Genomic DNA, 20,609 nt, shown 5'->3' on the forward strand with positions numbered 1-20,609 from the left:
CTTTTTCCAGATCAAAAAAGATAGACACAGCATGTTGTTGACTGATTAGTGCGTTTTTCATAAATGATTCTAGTCGCACTAGGTGATCGACAGTACTTCTATTTTTACAGAAAGCACACTGTATGTCTGTCATGAGGATATTTGTTTCAAAGTACCAAACAAGTCGACTATTTATCATGCGTTCCATGGTCTTGCAAACACAGCTAGTTAATGAAGTCGGACGATAACTGGATGGATCGGTATGATCAAGTCCAGTTTTGGGTATCGGTACTACTATAGCATCACGCCATGAAGACGGGGATCCAAAAGTCCAAATATCATAAAAATACATATGAATGTCTCTAAACAGGATTCTGGTAAGTGCTTCAGGAGTTGATAATGTATGTTAAAGCTGAACCCCTTTGCTGTATCCAAGGGTATTCAAGCTATTGCTGGGGATGTGAAAAACATTACACGCTTACGTTCGGGTGCACCGTTAGTTGAGTGCGCGAAAAAACAAGAATCCACGAACCTGATGAACATTAAATCTTTCGTGGGCATTCCGGTCACGGTCTCTGCTCACAAAACCCTGAACACAAATAAAAGTATTGTCAGAGATCTTGATCGACTGTTTGTTGATATGTCAGAACTTGACATAGCATCTGAGATGAAAGACCAAGGAGTGCTTTATGTCAAGCGTTTTTAACTCGGAAAAATAACGAAACTATCCAAACAAACACGTATCTGTTTTCGTTCTCGTCTCCAAATGCTCCTAAGTCAGTAAAGGCAGGTTACTGTAAGATCTAAGTTGAGACATACATCCCCAACCCGCTCAGATGTTTTAAATGCCAGAAATACGGACACGGTGCATCTATCTGTACAATGTCTGTTGTGTGTGCTCACTGTGGTTAGGGACACACACAACAGAAGATTGTGACAGTGATTTTAAAAAATGCACGAACTGCTCAGGCGACAATTCATCTTCTTCGAAACTGTGTCCAATTTGGAAAGAGCAGATGGCAATAAACAGAATATTTCAATCAATTTAGCAGTAATGATCAAAGATTAGCTTTTCTTACGAGAGAGGTTACTTTCTGTGTTAATCAGAAGAACTGTTAGTGTGTTTGATAACAATTGCTTGCAATGTCGGGGGCTTATACAAGCACATGAACACATGTCTGAGAGAAAGGAGATTATGAAATGTTGTTACAGAAGGTAAGTGTTTGTAACTCGTCATTGGGAGTGAATACTAAGATACTATGTTTGAACATTGATTGAATTAACGGTGACAAGGTTACCAATCCTTCTTCTAAATTTAAGCATTCATTCATTCGTTGTGATAGTTCATGTAATGAATCGTAGACCTAAATAGCAATACTGTATTACACCCATGTCCGTGTAGATTTGAAATGAACCAAGTTACTAATTTAGACCTAACTCATTTGCGACTATTGATTTTTAAAGTTGACAATAATACATAATCGAATATGAATTGATAACTCTTGCATCTACTCATAATATACATGTATAGTACACATAAACCATGCAAAAGTAACTGGGGCATTTTGTTCAAGCTGTTTCATTATGATTTGAAATGTGATTTTGCAATGCAATTTACATAAGCATTGTAAAAGAAACGTTTGTATTTGATCTCTGTAATTATCTTATCCTGTGTAATGATCATGAGTATCAGATCCATCGTTAATAAAAGGAGAATAATATATCAGCTACAGAACTGATGTGTATAATCATTCAATCAGACACCACTAAATGAGATAGCGTTATGTCTCCAAGAGACAAAACAAACAGATATATTTGACCTTCGTCATTTTAATGCATATCAGTTTTTCCCCTCTGGGTGATAGGGCCACTGGCGGATCATCCATTCTAGTCAGACAAAACGTTATTCAAAGCCCTGTTCCACTTAATACTAAAATGCAGGCTGTTGCAGTGAGAATTACTTTACATGTAGCGTTTGCACTATCCTCTCTTTATATTGCGCTGTCTTCAACGTTTGCCAGAACTGATCTTCAACCTCTATATGACCAACTCCCGAAACCCTGTATCATAATGGGAGATTTAAATGGGCACAACCCACTCTGTGGTAGTGTAACTACAAACGCTGAAGGTAAATTGTTGGAGGACTTTTGTTCTGACAACGATTTATGTATTTATAATGATGGTTCCAACACATATTTACACCCTGGTACAGGGACCTATTCTGCACTCGACTTGTCAGTGACAAATTCAGAACTACTAAATGAATTTCAACGGTCAGTCCACGATGACCTCTGTGGAAGTGATTATTTTCCTACTATACTAAAATCTGTAACTCCATCTGATGTTTCTCCATCATCAAGGTGGAATTTTAAAACGGCTAAGTGGGCTCCATATGTGGATCCTGAATAATGTTGGTTTCCGCTAGGTTTCTGTACAGGGGATATTACGATGACAATGAGAGTTCCGCTTAGTTGTATTATCTGCTACATTTATGACATATTTATTTGATGAAAAACAACTCTGCAAAATGTTATGATTCAACTGTTTCATTTCTTAGAAAACTTCACATTTTAATGCAACAGGGCAGCTGCAGTAGGACGCAATTCGCTGTATTGTACAGGGATACGCATTAAAATGACGAAGGTCACAATGTATCTGTTTGTTATAAATATGTCTCTTGGAAACGCTTGGAGATCGCTGAAGGTGTAAAATCTTGGACTAATAGCTGTAATTCATGTAAATTAGTCTTAATCCTCTGCAGTTCCAGTGTACAGTATTGTTGGAATAAACTATCTTTTGGGGGGATTTATTGGGAATCTACCCCACACACTTTTTGAGGGCGACAATCTATGTGCCGTAGAATGGACGTTTTCAGAATCGTCCATGTCTTGAAGAGACCCATATTTGTTGAACAATTGAATTTTTTTTTGTGACCATTTAGGAGCTCTGCCACTTTGTTGTTTTGAAGCATCAGGCTTAGGGTTAGGTTTACAGTTTGTTGACCGTCAGCTGTCGATTGAGACTTTTAAGTGTGATTGAGATGATGATGATGATGATTTGTAATCAGAAGAAGACTTTGATGCACTAGGAAGTGATTCCTCAGTCTGAGATGATATAGCAGGGTACAAAGTCTGTGGAGAATCGCATTTTACCCAAGTCAAGGTAGTTTGGCAGCCTGTTGATGATTTTGTTCTTTTAGACGTAGACTCCGATGATGTTTTTGCTCCTGTTGCATAACTTTCTGGAAGATCAGACCCCTTTACCATTGGTTTCCCTCAGAAAAGGAGATATTTTGAGTAAATTTGATTTTGATGATGTCAATTTGCTCTTTCCAAATAGGACACCGTTTAGAAAATGAAGAATGGTCTCCTGAGCAGTTGGTGCACTTTTTAAAATCACTGTCACAATCTTCTGTTGTGTGCGTTTTCTTGCCACAGTGAGCACACACTGACAATGTGCATGTATTCACACCATGTCCATGTTTCTGGCGTTTGAGCGGGTTGGGAATGTAGGTGTCAGCTTGAATGTTACAATAGCCTGCCTTTACTGATTTGGGAGCATTTGGACATGAAAAAGTAAACAGATACGTATTCGTTTTGATGGTTTCGGTTTTTTTCCGAGTTGAAAAGCACTTGACATAAAGCACACCTTGATCCTTTATTTCTGATCCTAGAGCGAGGTCCGACATATCATCAAACGATCGATCACGATCTCTCACGATACCTTTACTTGCGTTCAAGGTTTTGTGTGTAGCAACCGTGACCCTAATGCCCACAAAAGATTTAACGTTTTTCAAGTTGGTTGCTTGTTGACTTTTTCAGGCATTCAACTAGCAGCGCACTCGAACGCAAGCGTCTAATGTTTTTCACATCCCCAGCAATAGCTTGAATACCCTTGGATACAGCAAAGGGGTTCAACTTCAAAGGTGTCTTGTCAGGAGTCTCAATCACAATGAAAGTGGCCAATACTCAATCGTTGCAGACGGTCTATGGTCAGTATCAACAGAGTCAAAATCAAATGGACGTTTTGGGTTTTTTTGTTGGAGTTTCATAAGGAGTGGTTAGTGTAATACGTTTCATCATCCGATCTCCCCACCCACCACGGAGTATGTACAATTAGAAACGCCATGGCCGTATTTCTGGCACTTGAAGCAGCGGAGATGATCAGGAAAATATATATCAAAGTTCAGATTGCAGTGACCTGCCTTGACTGACTTAGGAGGATTTGGAGCCGAAAATGAAAAGAGGTAAGTACTTGTGTGAACAGTCTCATTATTTCTTCTGGTTGTAAACATTTTGACATAGGTTACTGCTTGGGCTTTCAGCTCAGAAACTATTTTGAGCTCAGTCATGTCTGAATGGAGGTGGTCACGTTCCCGGACAATACCTTTGCTTGTGTTCAATGTTCTGTGAGCTGAAACCAGAACGGGGGCTCCAAGAAACACATCAGTTGATAATAAGTTTCTTACTTGTTGTTCCCTGTTACATTCGATTAACAGTGTACCGTTTCTGAAGCGCACGATGTTTTTGACTTCTGCTATGCCAGAGATACCTTTAGAAATGGCAAAGGGATTGAGTTTGATAGCCGTCTTATCAGTAGTCTCAATAACTAAAACCCGTGGCCAGCAGCCAACAGGTACAGAAGGTCGTTCCTGATCATCATTTTCAAGTGGACGTTTTGTTTTATTGGTAGGGGTTTGGTATTCATGGTTAGGATTTAATGGCTCATCACCCGAGCTCACCACCCAGCATGGAGTGTTATAAAGACTACTCATCACAAGTGGGTCTCCGACTTGCAGCACCAGGGATACTGGATGGTATTGTTCTGCAGAAAAAATAAAATTAATATATCTACCAGATTGGCCCATGAGTCACCGCTTCTAGGTATAGGGCTGTAGGGAAATTACACAAGGGAAATAATTTCAAATTCAAATACATATTTTGAAACCAAGGCATCTCACAAGACATTTTCTGAAGTGTCCGAAATTGTGTATCAAAACACGCATACTCATGCATACTCAAAACATGCATACACAGGCCTGACCGGCTGATTGGTTGAACAGGGGACATTCAATCACTCGTCTAAGTGAAGTCAGGGTCAAAGCAGTGTGTTGGGCAATAGGAACAAGGTTTTATGCTCTCAACCACGAGGGTCCCTTCCACCATCGACACAGGACCGCAACTCATGGCGAACGGGTTGGGTAATCAAATATGCCCCTGGGTCCACAACGGGGATGTTGGCGAGCCAGAATTCATTTTCGAATATTCATTCTTCTTTAAATAATCAGTTCGTGTATTGATTCAAATCACTGCAATATGCAACCACATTAAGAAACCCTACGCAGAACTGTATGTGTTTATTTTTAATATCCTGTTGATACAAACCGCACGGCACAATAGCAAGGTAAGGTTGACGTACAACCCCAGCAAAGTACTATGTTCACTGTCCTAGTATTGTGTTTATTTCATCCTTGCCTGTCAAAGCAACTAACGTCTGTAACCTGGAAGATTAAGTCGTCCGGTCCTGACAAAGACGAATTTGTATATGTAGTAGGCAGTGACAAATGGCAGTGTAAGCCGGATGGCGTGTCTATATCCTGTGTTCTTGTACCATCTGGAGATCTACCGTCAATATATCATACATCAAGAGATGATACGCCAAGAGATGATACATCACGACAAAGCGCTCCGGACATGCTACAAAGTTGTTCATGCAACTTTCCAGGACAGATTCAAAACAGCGGTGGTATTCTCTTTGCAGAATCAGATGATGGCATAATGTATTATCTCAACCATGACACAAACACTTTTACAAAAATGTACAAATTACCAGGTAGCGGGAAATATTTAATAGATTCTGAGTCGTGTTCACTATTTACGTCTGTGTCTGGCTCAGGTAAAGAAAATGGCTACAAAATAAATCAACATTGTCTTAGTAGTGGACAATATACAAAAACACTTCTGCGACACCCGAATGTATCAATGCATTTTATCCACTATGACAAAACAAGTAAATATCTTTATTACGCTCAAAAAGGACAAGTACAAGCGTTCAGCATCACCGAATTTGAGACGTCTGTGATTGCTTCAAACTTTGATTTTGAAGAGTGCACAGGAGATACGGAATCAAATGTCATGATATGCATGTTAGAGTACAGCAATTACCCTGATGGTTTCGACCGTGTTACGTTTAGTGTTGCAGACTACAGTAAATCAGGACCCTTGTCTCATTTGAAGAATTTCACATTCCATCTGGACGGATCTGATTTTCACAAGGAGCATTTTTGTTTTTTGACAGACACGATAATATTCTGGAGCACAAATGCTGTAGATTTCATAGCCTATAACATGACATCGGATAAACAACGTTCTCTGAATATCTGTAAGAATCAACAGAATGAGGTGTATGATTGTGAACACTCTGTTGAAGTGCGTGGTTCACAGTTATATTTTCAGTGTTATGACGATGGCCTTGTTTTTCGTTCATACGACAGGCACCTTTGCCACTTGCACGACGTGCACCTTTCCTTTAATTTATATGTAATACCGGGGTGCTAATGACAACAATGTCCTGATGCCGTTACTCTCTCTAAGTGCCTGGCAGTATATGTAGGATATAAGTGACAAGCAAGAGACATCGGATTGGAAATCATGTCACAGAAAACACTGAACAAAGTGTTTGTGTCCTCTATTAAACATTGGCAAGTTAAAAACAACACTCTGTTTCCAGTAATATACCTGAATTGTCAGTAGAGAGGACGGATAGGTAAAAGTCATCATCAATGGCAAACAGTACATAGGTACCGACTGAGAGGCACTGAGTACTATTTGTACTCTAAGACACGTGCCATGTTACAGGAACAGGACTTCTTTGGTGCAAGTGCAAGTAAAGGATATTAAGTTGAAGATGAGTTACTCTATGCTTTCTCCCTCTTATCTGTCTCTACATTTAATTGTTACGTTCACAAGAATCTGTGTTCTTGTTCTTCGACCCTCTAAAAGTTTGTGAGTGAAAATACAGTGTACAACGTCAATTGCAACAACTAGTTTCTTTATCGGATATCATCTAGTGTAGATTCTACAACCAAGCGGAAAGTGACTACAACCAAGTCATGACAACTTTCATCTTGAAAATGTGTATGTTAACCTATCTCGCTGCTACAAAGCGAAAACTATTACGACTGGAAATAGTCCACTTTCAGTGACTAAAGAAAGACAAATAGTTCAGTCATCAGATGTGGATGATGTTCCATATCAAGCATGGTTGTTTGTCAGTTATTTCCGAACGTAGTGAATACCCATGGTTACGTGAGTGTTTTTGTTGCAAGCTTGAGCTTGAGTATGAGTAGTGCCTGACCTATTGTTTTTGAAAGAGGCTCCTTAATACCGAGTAAAGAGCTAGATGTAAACAAAACCATACCTGAATTTCAGCAAAAGAGGAACAAAGATAAACATAAGTAGTAGAAGATAAGGAAGACTAACCCTACTTGTATTGCAGAATATAGATGAATTAATAAAAGCTTATGGTGGGTTTGATTAAACGAAAGAATCAGACAATACTGCTCACGAACGAATGGGAGTAAATTATCCACCAAAGCAATAATATGAATGTGGTCCTGTTGGATATAGCGGTACAATATGTACATGTAGACAGGGAGATTAGGCACCTCTATAGGCCGTAAATCCAATTATGGCGCTTGATTGACTTAACATTATTGTCCTGCTCAGCTAAATATGGCCATAGTTTATCAGAACTGCTGCCATTACATGTCTAGAATTACAGTAGACATTGAGGCGGGAACCACAACAGGAAGTTGGACTGCCACTTACATTATTTCTAAAGGCAATTTTTCTACTTAGGATGTAAAAGACCACACAGTGTGAATAATGGCCATGTGCACTGCAACATCCCGCTTACTTGTTGGCTGTCACCTTTAACACTTTGTTTTCGTTGCAATTTTTGTGCCGACTCACGCAAAAAGGAAGTGTTAATCGTGCATTTACATCATGAGATGACACTGACGTCTTGTCATAACATGTTGACCATTGCGAATAAAATGTTACTTCGGAAATAAGCCAGGACTAGGTATAAGTAAGGTCACAGTTAAAAAAAGAAGAGTCTTTGTCTGACTAATGAGTCAGAAGTAGTGCTTAGTTTACGGCCCATGCTACTTTATGGTGGGGTCAGACAAATGATATACATGGTCATATTGGGGAATTCAGTTAGAAGTGTCTGTAAGTGCTGGCTACTTAGGCTGTTTTGGTCCCAGTGTGATTGTAGATACAAAGTCTGCGTCTTAAAATGTTTATATTAAATATCGGAATACAAATATTAACTGCAAAATCTTTGTCGAAATGTCTTTTTGAAGTTGAATATAAATCCATATCTTAAAAAATGTGCATTTTGTCTACAACTCCGAAAATACACATAATGTAATGCTTCCGACATACATTTCATAATAGCAGTCCACTTTCATAACATCATTCACGGATGAATAAGGGTTATTATTACTACACTAGACAACGCAGGATGCCTTTGAATCCCTAAAAGGTTGTAGTCATATGACAATTCCCACTGGGCACCTGTATTCTGCTAGGTGAACAAAGGCCAGTGTAACCAAATTCATTTCCATAAGGTGAGACCACATGTATATCATTTGGGGGCAGGAATGACGTCCTTGAAACACTCATCAGTCAGGCTACCTGTCCAAAGACTCCATGCTCAGCTTTGCTTCACTTTGGGACCTGCACAAAATCACAATTACATTCACCACATATCGCCAAGCTGTACCTTGACACTGAACATTCCAATAACATTGGGCAACTTGCATTGTGCCCCTTCCTATAATGTGCGACAATCAGATCTTCAATCTGCATGATCAACTTCCATAACCATGTATCATCACGGGTGATCTGAATGGGTGAGTGAGTGAGTGAGTTAATATTTATCGTCACATCGGCAATATCGCAGCCATATCGTGACGAGAACAATACAAATAATCCATGATATATATCAATAATACTTGAAGCAATCTAAAGACAGTTGACAAAGAACAGCAAAATCACTAGTATATCACAGACATTCATTTAAAACTAGTAATGATATCTAAAACAGTTATAGCGCTAGACAACATAGCTCCCTCCCGTCTGATTTCCTCTCCTCCTTGGCAGTTGGTTAGGCCACAAGTAGACCTTACACTGACTACATTTAAAAAATCAGAAACTAATGAATTACAATATAAACAAGAATATAATCAACTAAAAATAAATATTGCAATTACAAATCCTTATTTACAGACGGATCCAAGGACGGTGGCGCAGTGGCTTGTGCTACTGTCATTGGATCTAAAACAATATCTTCTAGATTACCCGATAGCAGTTCAATTTTCACGGCTGAAGCGAACGCCATATTGACGGCTCTTAAATGTATTCAAAGACACCCTAAACATCAACAATATATAATCTATTCAGACTCTCTTTCTTGCCTTGAGGCGATTAAAAACGTATCATGTAAACATCCACTTTTAATAGAAATTATTGAATTGCATAATGAACTTGCTACTGGCCAATGCGACATCGTCTTTTGTTGGTTACCCAGCCAGGTTGGTATTAATGGGAACACAATGGCCGATCGTGCTGCGAAGGTAGCACTCAACAAATCTGTGACACCACTTCTTATCCCCTACTCTGATTATAAAGCTGTTATCAGATCTTATATCCGGGATATCATGCAGAAGAGGTGGGACACTCAAGTAGGTATCAATAAATTACATGCGGTAAAACCCTATGTTGGTTACACCTACTTGGGTTGTCAGTCCAGATTTGAGGAGGTCATCATCCGACGATGCCGTATTGGCCACACCAGGTATACACATCAATACCTATTGAAAGGTGAAGATCCTCCGTTTTGTATCCCTTGTGATGAACGAATCACAGTCAAGCATCTCTTGCTTGACTGTGTTGAGTATTCCATCACAGGGGATAAATATTTTACATCACGAACTTTGCAGGATCTTTTTATTAATCATAGTTCTCATTTAATTATTGCTTTTTTAAAAGAGTTAGATTTGTTGTCTGAGCTGTAAATAGATAAATATTTTACGACTGGAAGTTTCAATTAGTAACTGACATTGTTAGTGGCAGTATCCTCAAGGGGGGTTAAAGTACAGTAAAATTATTGTCCTCCCGAGAGGGTACGTAAGCCCCATAACATTCGAAGTAAATTAAAGCTCTCCACTGTTTTACTCGTAGCATACGTGTAGTTTTAATATATGGCTAGATATGACGAAATAGCTAACGGCTGAAGGGATGATGTAAATCCAGCTAGGGTCCATGCAGGTAGCAAAAGTACTGTAAGTCCCCATGGTCCCTAGTATGGTGATCTACCTTCAGTTGTTGGCAATCTATAGCCCGTTTTTATATTGTAGTGTTCTCAGTAATTAAACTGTTTTAGATATCATTACTAGATTTAAATGAATGTCTGTGATATACTAGTGATTTTGCTGTTCTTTGTCAACAGATTTTAGATTGTTTCAAGTATTATTGATATATATCATGTTTTTTTGTATTGTTCTCGTCACGATATGGCTGAGATACTGCCGATGTGACGATAAATATTAACTCACTCACTCTAAAACAGTTTCATTACTGAGGACAATCCAATATAAAAACAGGCTATAGATTGCCAACAAGTGAAGGTAGATCACCATACTAGGGAGCATGGGGACTTACAGTACCTTTGCTATCTGCATGGACCCTAGTTGGATTTACACCATCCCTTCAGCCGCTGGTGGCACCCGTGGCGAGCCACCTCCTCGTGGTGGGTGCAGGGTAACGCCAAGAGCTCGCCAACACCCCCGTTGTGGATCCGGGGGTATATTTGGTCCACCAACCCCTTTACCGTGGGTTGCGGCCCTGTGTCGGTGGAGGGCAGGAGTCTGGGTGTTGAGAGCACTGGGGACCTGTGAACGCGTTCCCTTTGCTCAACACACCCCTTCGACCCTTACTTCACCTAGACGGATGGTTGAATGGGCCCAGTTCAACCAATCGGCTGGTCACGCCAAGCCCTGCGTGTTACATTATGTAATGTAAAAATTTGAAAGTTTTATCATTGTAAGTCTTGGCAATTTTTTAGACCCTCATAATTTCAAATATACACTTTCATGTTTTTGCCCAGAAGGCGGTGGCTCATGGGCTAATCTGATGGAATGATTAAACTTTAATTTTCTGCTGGAGTATATCATCCTTGGTGCTGCAAGCTGGAGATCCGCTTGTTTTTAGCATTGTCCTTGTGACACTCCGTGGTGGGTGGGGAGCTCGGATGATGAACCAATAAATACTAACCATGGAATACCAAACCCCTACCAAAAAGACAAAACGTCCACTTGACATTGATCTTGATGATACTGAACACAGATCCATTAAAGCATTTTGACTACTGGCCATTCTTTATCGTAAAGTCAAAAACATCAGACGCTTGCGTTCAGGTGCTTTACTTGTTGAATGTAGTAAACGGCAGCAAACCACGAACCTGATGGCCACGAATTGAATCGTTTGTGAACATTCCTGTGTTGGTCTCAGCACACCGAACCATGAACACCAGTATAGGAATACTGCGAGACCGTGATTACTTGTTTACTGATATGACAGAATTTGATATCGTGTCAGGGATGAAGGATCAAGGAGTCACTTTTGTTAAGCGATTCAAAACTCGTAGAAATAATGAAACCCTTGAGACAAACACATACCTGTTTTCCTTTTCGTGTCCTATTGCTCCAAAATCGATAAAGGCTGGCTACTGTAACATCAATGTGGATACTTACATTCCTAATCCTTTAAGATGCTTTAAATGCCAAAGATACGGCCATCGTGTCAGTACATGTAAATCATCTGTTACCTGTGCTCACTGTAACGAAAAAGACTCACACGACGGATGACTGCAACAGCATTTTCAAAAAATGTACTAATTGTGAAGGAAAACACTCATCTTTCTCAAAGGAGTGTCCCATTTGGAAACAGCAAATGGAAATCAACAAAATAAATTTACACAAGACATTAGTTTTGGTGAAGCCAAAAAACAAGTGCAAAAATCTGAAACGTATGCTTCCGTATCTCGATCACCGTCTGATACAGCCAAAAAAACCAAAATGTCTTTGAGCTGTCAAACCAGCTGCGGGATAACTTCCAGAGTCATCCCGTATTCAGGATGCATCTACATCTAAGGCATCTAAATCCCACTCACAATCTGATTCTCAAACAAATGTGAAAGACATTGCAAAAGACCCGGTGAAATCAAAAAATGTATCTTCATCACAAAAATGTCAAAGTGGCAGAGCCTCGAAAGGTTCAACAAACAAAATCCAGCTGTTTAACAAATTTGCATCGTTGGAAGACATGGATGTGTCTGAAAGTATTCCCCACAGGGCACATAGCATGTCGCCCTCTAGAAAGGCAAGGGGTAGATCTCCAATAAATAGCCCCAAAAGATAGTTTATTCCAACTACTATTCCAGTAGCAAAAACATCATCTGAGTCTACCTGTAAAATAACAAAATCTCTCCACAGATCTTGTACCCTGTTGTATCATCCCGGACTGAGAAATCACTTCTTGTTACAGCAAAGTCTTCTTCTGATTACAAATTATCATCATTTATGTCACCAACAAAATCTCAAACGACACCTAACACTCAACAAACGGTGAAAAGTAAACCGAAGCCAAAGCCTGATGCTTTAAAACAACAAAGTGACAGAGCTAATAAAATTCAATTGTTCAATAAATATGGATCTCATGAAAACATGGACGTTTCTGAAAACCTCCATTTTAGGGCACATAGCTTGTCGCCCTCCAAAAGAGTGCGGGATAGATCCCCAAGAAATACCCCAACAGATAGTTTATTCCAATAATATTGTACAGTGGAACTGCAGAGGATTGAGGACTAATTTACATGAATTACAGCTAATAGTCCGAGATTTTACACCTTCAGCGATCTGTCTCCAAGCGACAAATTTAAAACAAATAGATACAGTTGACCCTCGTCACTCTCATGCATATCATTCTTTTTCGCCTCCGGGTGATAGGGTCACTGGTGGATCATCCATTCTAGTCAGACAAAACGTTATTCAAAGCCCTGTTCTACTTATTACTAATATGCAGGCTGTTGCAGTGAGAATTACTTTACATGTAACGTTTACAATGTGATCTCTCTATATTTCGCCGTCTTTGACGTTTGTCAAAACTGATCTCCAAGCTCTATATGACCAACTTCCGAAGCCCTGTATTATAATGGGAGATTTAAATGGGCACAACCCCGTCTGGGGTAGTGGTTCCAACACATATTTACTCCATGGGACAGGGACTTATTCTGCTGTCGACTAGTCACTCACAAATTCACTGCTTAATGAATTCGAATGGTCAGTCCACGATGACCTCCGTGGAAGTGACCATTTTCATATTATACAAAAAGCTGTAACTCCATCTCATGTTCCCCCATCATCAAGGCGGAATTTTAAATAGGCTAACTGGGCTTTATATTAAACACTGTGTGCTGAAAAACTTAGACCCGAACGTTTTTTTCACGTTTGTGCTGAAAAACTTACACCCGAACGTTTTTTTTGACGTTTCCGATGATATGAAATGTTATTCTGATGAAATGAATTCAATAGCTGATGAGTGTATACCAAATTCCTCTGCAGTTCCACACATAAGAAAACCATGGTTCAACGATGAGTGCAAACAAGCTAGGAAGGCAAGAGAAAAAGCAGAACATTATTTCCATCGTCATACTATGGTGCATAATTTAAATAAATTTAAAATTGTAAATGCTAAAGCACGGCGTACTTTTAAACAAAACAAACGCCAACCTTGGCAAAATTATGTATCTAAAATAAATTCTCGGACACCCATGCCCAAGGTATGGAACATGGTCCGTAAAATTATAGGTAAATGTACTAAATCTACTATCCATCATCGTAAACATGGAGATCAGTTTACATACAGATAAATCAGATATTGCAAATAAACTGGGCGAAACACCCGCTAAACACTCTTCCTCTTCTAATTATGTACCTAAATTCCAGCAGTATCAAAAACAACAAGAAAAGAAGACTATTAACTTCTATTCTGATAATGGGGAAGATTATAATGAAACGTTTTCTATTCATGAACTCCATACTGCTCTTGATCAAGCTCATAACACTGCTACTGGAGCTGATAACATACATTATCAACTCCTGAAGCACTTACCACAGTCCTGTTTAGAGACGCTTTTATGTATTTTTGATGATATTTGGACTTCAGGTAAATATCCTTCCTCATGGCATGACGCTATAGTAGTACCAATACCTAAACCTGGACGTGATCATACGGATCCGTCCAATTATCGTCCCATTTCATTAACTAGCTGTGTTTGCAAGACCATGGAACGCATGATAAATAATCGACTTGTTTGGTACTTGGAAACAAATAACCTTTATGACAGATATACAATGTGGTTTCCGTAAAAACAGAAGTACTGTCGATTACTTAGTGCATTTAGAATCATTTGTTAAAACGCGCTGATTAATAAACAACATGCTGTGTCTATCTTTGTTATCTAGAAAAAGCATATGACACAACCTGGAAATATGGTATTTGAAGAAACTTGCATGACTTCGGTTTGCGATGTCGTTTGCCTCAATTTATAGTCATCTTTTTAAATGACAGTCCGAGTGGGTTCTACCCTGTCTGATCATTAAAATCAGGATCAGGGTGTTCAACAAGGCAGTATTTTATCCGTCACTTTATTTAGCATTAAAATCAACAGTTTATCTAAAGTTTTAAATGATTCAATTGATGGATCACTCTTTGTGGATGATTTTAATATTTCTTGTCGTGGTAAAAATATGCATACTATTGAACGGCAACTACAGTTGTGTTTAAACAAAATAAATAAATGGTGTCTTGGAAACGGCTTTAAATTTTCTAAATCGAAAACTAACTGATAACATTTTTGTCGTTAATATAAACCACATAAAGACCCTGAACTATCTCTAGATTGCACACCAATTAAAGTTGTGAACGAAGCCTAGTTCTTGGGTCTCATTTTTGACTCACACTTAACGTTTTTACCGCATATTAAATCACTTAAAACTAAATGCCTGAACGCACTTGACTTGTTGAAAACGGTTTCAAATTCTAAATGGGGAGGTCATCAAGGTACGCTGGGGAGGTCATCAAGGTACGGTGGCGCTGTGGCTTGTGCCATTGTCATTGGATCCAGAACAATATCGTCTAGATTACCAGATAAGTGTTCTATTTTTACAGCAGAAGCTAACGCCATACTAACAGCTCTTAAATATATTCAAAGACACCCGAAACGTAAACAGTATATAATATATTCCGACTCTCTTTCTTGTCTTCAGGCTATTAAAAATATCTCTTGTAAACATCCACTTTTAATTGAAATTATTGAACTGTATAATACTCTTGCTACTGGCCAATACGACATCGTCTTTTGTTGGTTACCCAGTCACGTAGGTCTTTCTGGGAATGTGATGGCTGATCTTGCTGCCAAGGCAGCACTGAACAAATCTGTGACACCACTTCTTCTTCCATATTCAGATTACAAAGCTTGCATTAGAACGTATATTCGTGATCTGATGCAGAAGAAGTGGGACACTCAAGTAGGTATCAATAAATTACATGAAATAAAACCGTATATTGGCTACACCTACTTGGGTTGTCAGTCCAGATTGAGGAGGTAATCATGCGACGATGTCGTATTGGCCACACAAGATATACACATAAATATTTGCTTAAATGTGAGGATCCTCCGTTTTGTATCCCTTGTGATGGAAGAATCACAGTCAAGCATATCCTGCTTGACTGTGTCGAGTATTCCATCACGTGATCAGTATTTTAATTCACGAACTCTGAAGGATCTTTTTAATAACACAAGCTCTCATTTAATCATTGCATTTTTAAAAGAATTAGATTTATTGACAGAATTGTAAATAGATAAATATTTTATTATTGGAAGTTTAAATTGGTAACTGTGCTTGTTAGTGGCTGTATCCTCAAAGGGGGTTGAAGTACTGTAAAACTATTGTCCCCTTGAGGGGGTACGTAAGTCCACAAACATTCAAAGTAAATTCAAACTTTCACGTTTTTAATCGTAGCATAAGTGTCGTTTTATTTGCACGGCTAGATTTCCCAAATTGCTGATCGCTGAGGGATGATGTAAATCCAGCTAGGGTCCATGCATGTAGCAAAGGTACTGTAAGTCCCCATGGTCCCTAGTATGGTGATCTACTTTCAGTTGTTAGCAATCTATAGCCCATTTTTATCTTGTATTGTCCTCTATAGATAAATTGTTTTAGGTATAGTTACTAGTTTTATATTCTCATCTGTGATATTCTAGTTATTTTACTGTCCTTCGTTGACAGGTTTCATAATACATATATATATATTTCATTTCAGTATTAAATTTTCAAGTCACGATATGGCTGACATATTGCCGATGTGACGTTAAATATTAACTCAGTCACTCACTCACTCCAATCAAGATTTTTTTTTTATTTGCACATTTTCTCAGGGTACAAGCACACGTGGCGAGCCACCTCCTCGTGGTGGGTGCTGGGTAACGCTAATAGCTCGCTGGCACCAGTGTAGTGGAGCCGGAGGGGATATTTGCCGCGGGTTGCGGCCCTGTGTCGGTGGAGGAAGGGATCCTGGTGGTTGAGAGCATGGGAGCAGGACCATTGCTCCTATTGCTCAACACACCACTTTGGCCCTGACTTCACCTAGACGGGTGGTTGAATGGGCCCGGTTGAACCAATCGGCTGGTCATGCTAAGCCCTGTACATGTAAATGTTGTTTCACAAATTTGAAAAAATATTTTTTGTCTTGGCTTCATGATGATTCATTTGTATTTCGATTGTACAATTCCAATTTCGTAACTTGCCTAGAGTCCTATGTCCAGAAGGTAGTGGCTCATGGGCCAGTCAAGTGGAATAATTACTTTTGTATTATTCTGCTTCAGTATATCATCCGGGTATCCTTGGTGCTGCAGGCAGGAAACCCGCCTGCTTTTAGCATTGTCCTTGTGATACTCCGTGGCGGGTGGGGGCTCGGATGATGAAACAATATAAACTTACCATGGCTTACGAAACTCCCCTAGAAAAAAACAAAACGTCCTCTTGATACTACTGATCCTGATGTTGAAGACCAAGGACTGTCCACATCCATTGACTACTGGCCACGGTTTATTGTAATTGAGACCACTGACAACACTCCGTTAAAGCTGAACCCTTTTGCGGTATCAAGAGGCATACAGGACATTGCAGGTGATGTTAGAAACGTTAGACGTTTACAAAACAGGTTCCTTGCTTGTGGAGTGCAGTAGGAGGCAACAGGCAACCAATCTTCTTTCAACAAAATCATTTGTAGGCATTCCAGTGTCAGTCTCTCCTCACCGTACTCTTAACACTATTAAGGGTATTGTGAGAGACCATGATAGACTATTTGCTGATATGCTGGAAACTGACATTGCCGCTGAGATGAAGGGACAACCCGAAGAAACAACCAGATCCAACAAACCAACACCTATTTATTTTCATTTTCCACTCCAACGGCTCCAAAATCATTCAAGGCTGGCTACTGTCACATCAAAGTGGAAAGTTTTATTCCTAATCCACTCAGATGTTTCAAGTGTCAAAAGTATGGTCACGGTGTAAATTCCTGCACATTGTCTGTCGTGTGTGCTCACTGCGGTGAGAAGACCCACACAACAGAAGATTGTGACAGTAAGATTTTATAGCCAATAATGATTTGTGTATATACAATGATGATTCAAGCACTTATCTGCACTCTGCAACTGGCACCTACTCTTCACTGGATCTGTCTCTTGCAGACCCTTCTCTACTAAATGAATTTGAGTGGTCAGTCCACAATGACCTCTGTGGAAGTGACCACTTTCCTACTATCTTATCAGTAATTAATCCATCTGATTCTCCATCTTATACAAGATGGAATTGTTCCAAGGCAGACTGGTCGTTATATAAAACCTTATGCACATATAAACTACGCCTGCAGTGTTTCAGTGATGTAACTGATCCTATTTGGCTTTTTTCTGACACTTTAAATGAAATAGCTGATGAGTGTATACCATGGTCTTCTACTGCTCCACATGTACGGAAACCATGGTTCAATTCCGATTGTAGGCAAGCCAGAAAAGCGAGGAAAAAGGCGCAAAATTATTTCCGTCATCATCCAACTTTCAATAAGTTGAAAATCCTCAATGCAAAAGCCCGTCGTACCTTCAAACAAAGCAAACGGCAATCTTGGAGGAGTTACGTTTACGGTGGTGCAGTAGCTTGTGCCACTGTCATTTGATCCAGAACAATATCTTCTAGAATTCCAGATAACAGCTTTATTTTTACTGCAGAAGCAAACGCCATATTAACTGCTCTTAAATATATTCAAAGACAACCTAAACATAAACAGTACATTATCTATTCAGACTCTCTTTCGTGCCATCAAGCTATTGTAATGTAAACAGTATATAATATATTCCGACTTGCATTCTAGTCTTCAGGCTATTAAAAATATCTCTTGTAAACATCCACTTTTAATTGAAACTATTGAATTGTATAATAATCTTGCCACTGGCCAATACGACATCGTCTTTTGTTGGTTACCCAGTCACGTAGGCATTTCCGGTAACGCAATGGCCGATCTTGCTGCCAAGGCAGCACTCAACAAATCTGTGACACCACTTCTTATTCGATACTCTGATTATAAAGCTAGCATTAGAACCTACATCTGTGATCTGATGCAGAAGAAGTGGCGCACCCAAGTAGGTATCAATAAATTACATGAAATAAAACCGTATATTGGTTACACCTACTTGGGTTGTCAGTCCAGATTTGAAGAAGTTATTTTACGACGATGTCGTATTGGCCATACTAGATATACTCATGTGCACCTGTTAAAAGGTGAGGATCCTCCATTTTGTATCCCTTGTGATGAGAGATTCACGGTCAGGCATATTCTCCATCACAAGTGATAAGTATTTTACAGTTAAAAAAAATGGAGGATGTTTTTACCAGCATTAATTCATATTTAATTATTGTTTTTTTTTAAAGAAATTGATTTTTGGATGGAATTTTGAATGTTATGTTGTGTAAATAGATGTATTGTAATGATTGATAGTTTGGATTAGTAACTTGAATTGTTGGTGGCTGTACCCTTAAAGGGGGTTGAAGTATTGTAAACTTATTGTCCTCCTGAGAGGGTACGTAAGTCCACAAACATTCACAGTAAATTTAAGTCTACCAGGATTATTGTCCTCCAGAGAGGGTACGTAAGTCGATAAACATTCACAGTAAATGTAAGTCTACCAGGATTTTAATCGTAGTATTCATGTTATTTTAATTTTGGCTAACTTTTCGTACAATCGCCAGCAGCTGAAGGGATGGTGTAGATCCAACTAGGGTCCATGTAGGTAGCAAAGGTACTGTAAGATCTAGCTTCTGTTATTGGCGATCTATAGTATGTTTTTATATTGTATTGTCTAAATAGTGACATTACTTTTAACTTTCCACACTAGTTTTAATTGAAATTGTAATATTCTAGTTGTTTTAATTTCCTCCGTTGACAGATTTTACCACATGCCTATATTTCATTTATGTGTTCCCGTCACGATGTGGCTGAGACATTGCGGATGTGACGTTAACTTTTAACTCACTCACTCACTCCTTCGTTGACAGCTTTTTACAATACACATATTCCATTACTGTGTTAAATGTTTCCGTCACGATATGGCTGAGTACATAAGTCCAAAAACTTCCACAGTAATTTTGCTTACCCGAATTTAAACGTAGAATAATTTGGCTATTTTGGCTATCCTACAATCGCCAGCACCTGAAGGGATGGTGTAAATGCAACTAGGGTCAATAAATAAATAGATAAATATTTATGCTAGGAAGTTTGAACAAGTAACTTAGAGTGTTAGTGGCTGTATCCTCGAGGCGCGTTAAAGCACTGTAAAATTATTGTCCTCCTGAGATCGTACGTAAGTCCCAAAACATTTGAAGTCAAATTTGATCTTCCATCTTAGCCGTAGTATTTCTGTCATTTTAGTTTGTGGCTAATCCTGCATACAATCACCAGCAACTGAGGGGATGATGTAAATCCAGCTAGGGACCATGCAAATAGCAAAGGTACTGTAAGTCCCCATGGATAGATAGATATGTACGCGATATTCTAGTATTTTTACTGTCCATCGTCGCACGTTTTTGTATAATATGTTTGAATACATCCATTTTAGTGTTAAATGTTCTCGTCAATACATGGCTGAAATATTGCCGATGTGACGTTAAATGTGAACTCACTCACTCACTATACCAAAACCTACGCTTTAATATATCGATTAAAAATGTCGAGTTTGTATTGGCCATTACAAAACGAAGCACATGGTGACCCGCACTGTTAACCATTGTCAGAAACCATGATCGTTCACTCATTTCACAGCGGACCAATTAAGATCCAGGATAGATTGGGTCTTTGCAACCACACGTTTGTTGTACGAACTGACCGGCTTTGGTAGATGTATGGTTTCCCATACCACCTGCATTCATGCAGCTTGAATGTTGG

This window comes from Haliotis asinina, chromosome 4 (genome assembly GCF_037392515.1).
Source record: "Haliotis asinina isolate JCU_RB_2024 chromosome 4, JCU_Hal_asi_v2, whole genome shotgun sequence".
Taxonomy (NCBI): domain Eukaryota; kingdom Metazoa; phylum Mollusca; class Gastropoda; order Lepetellida; family Haliotidae; genus Haliotis; species Haliotis asinina.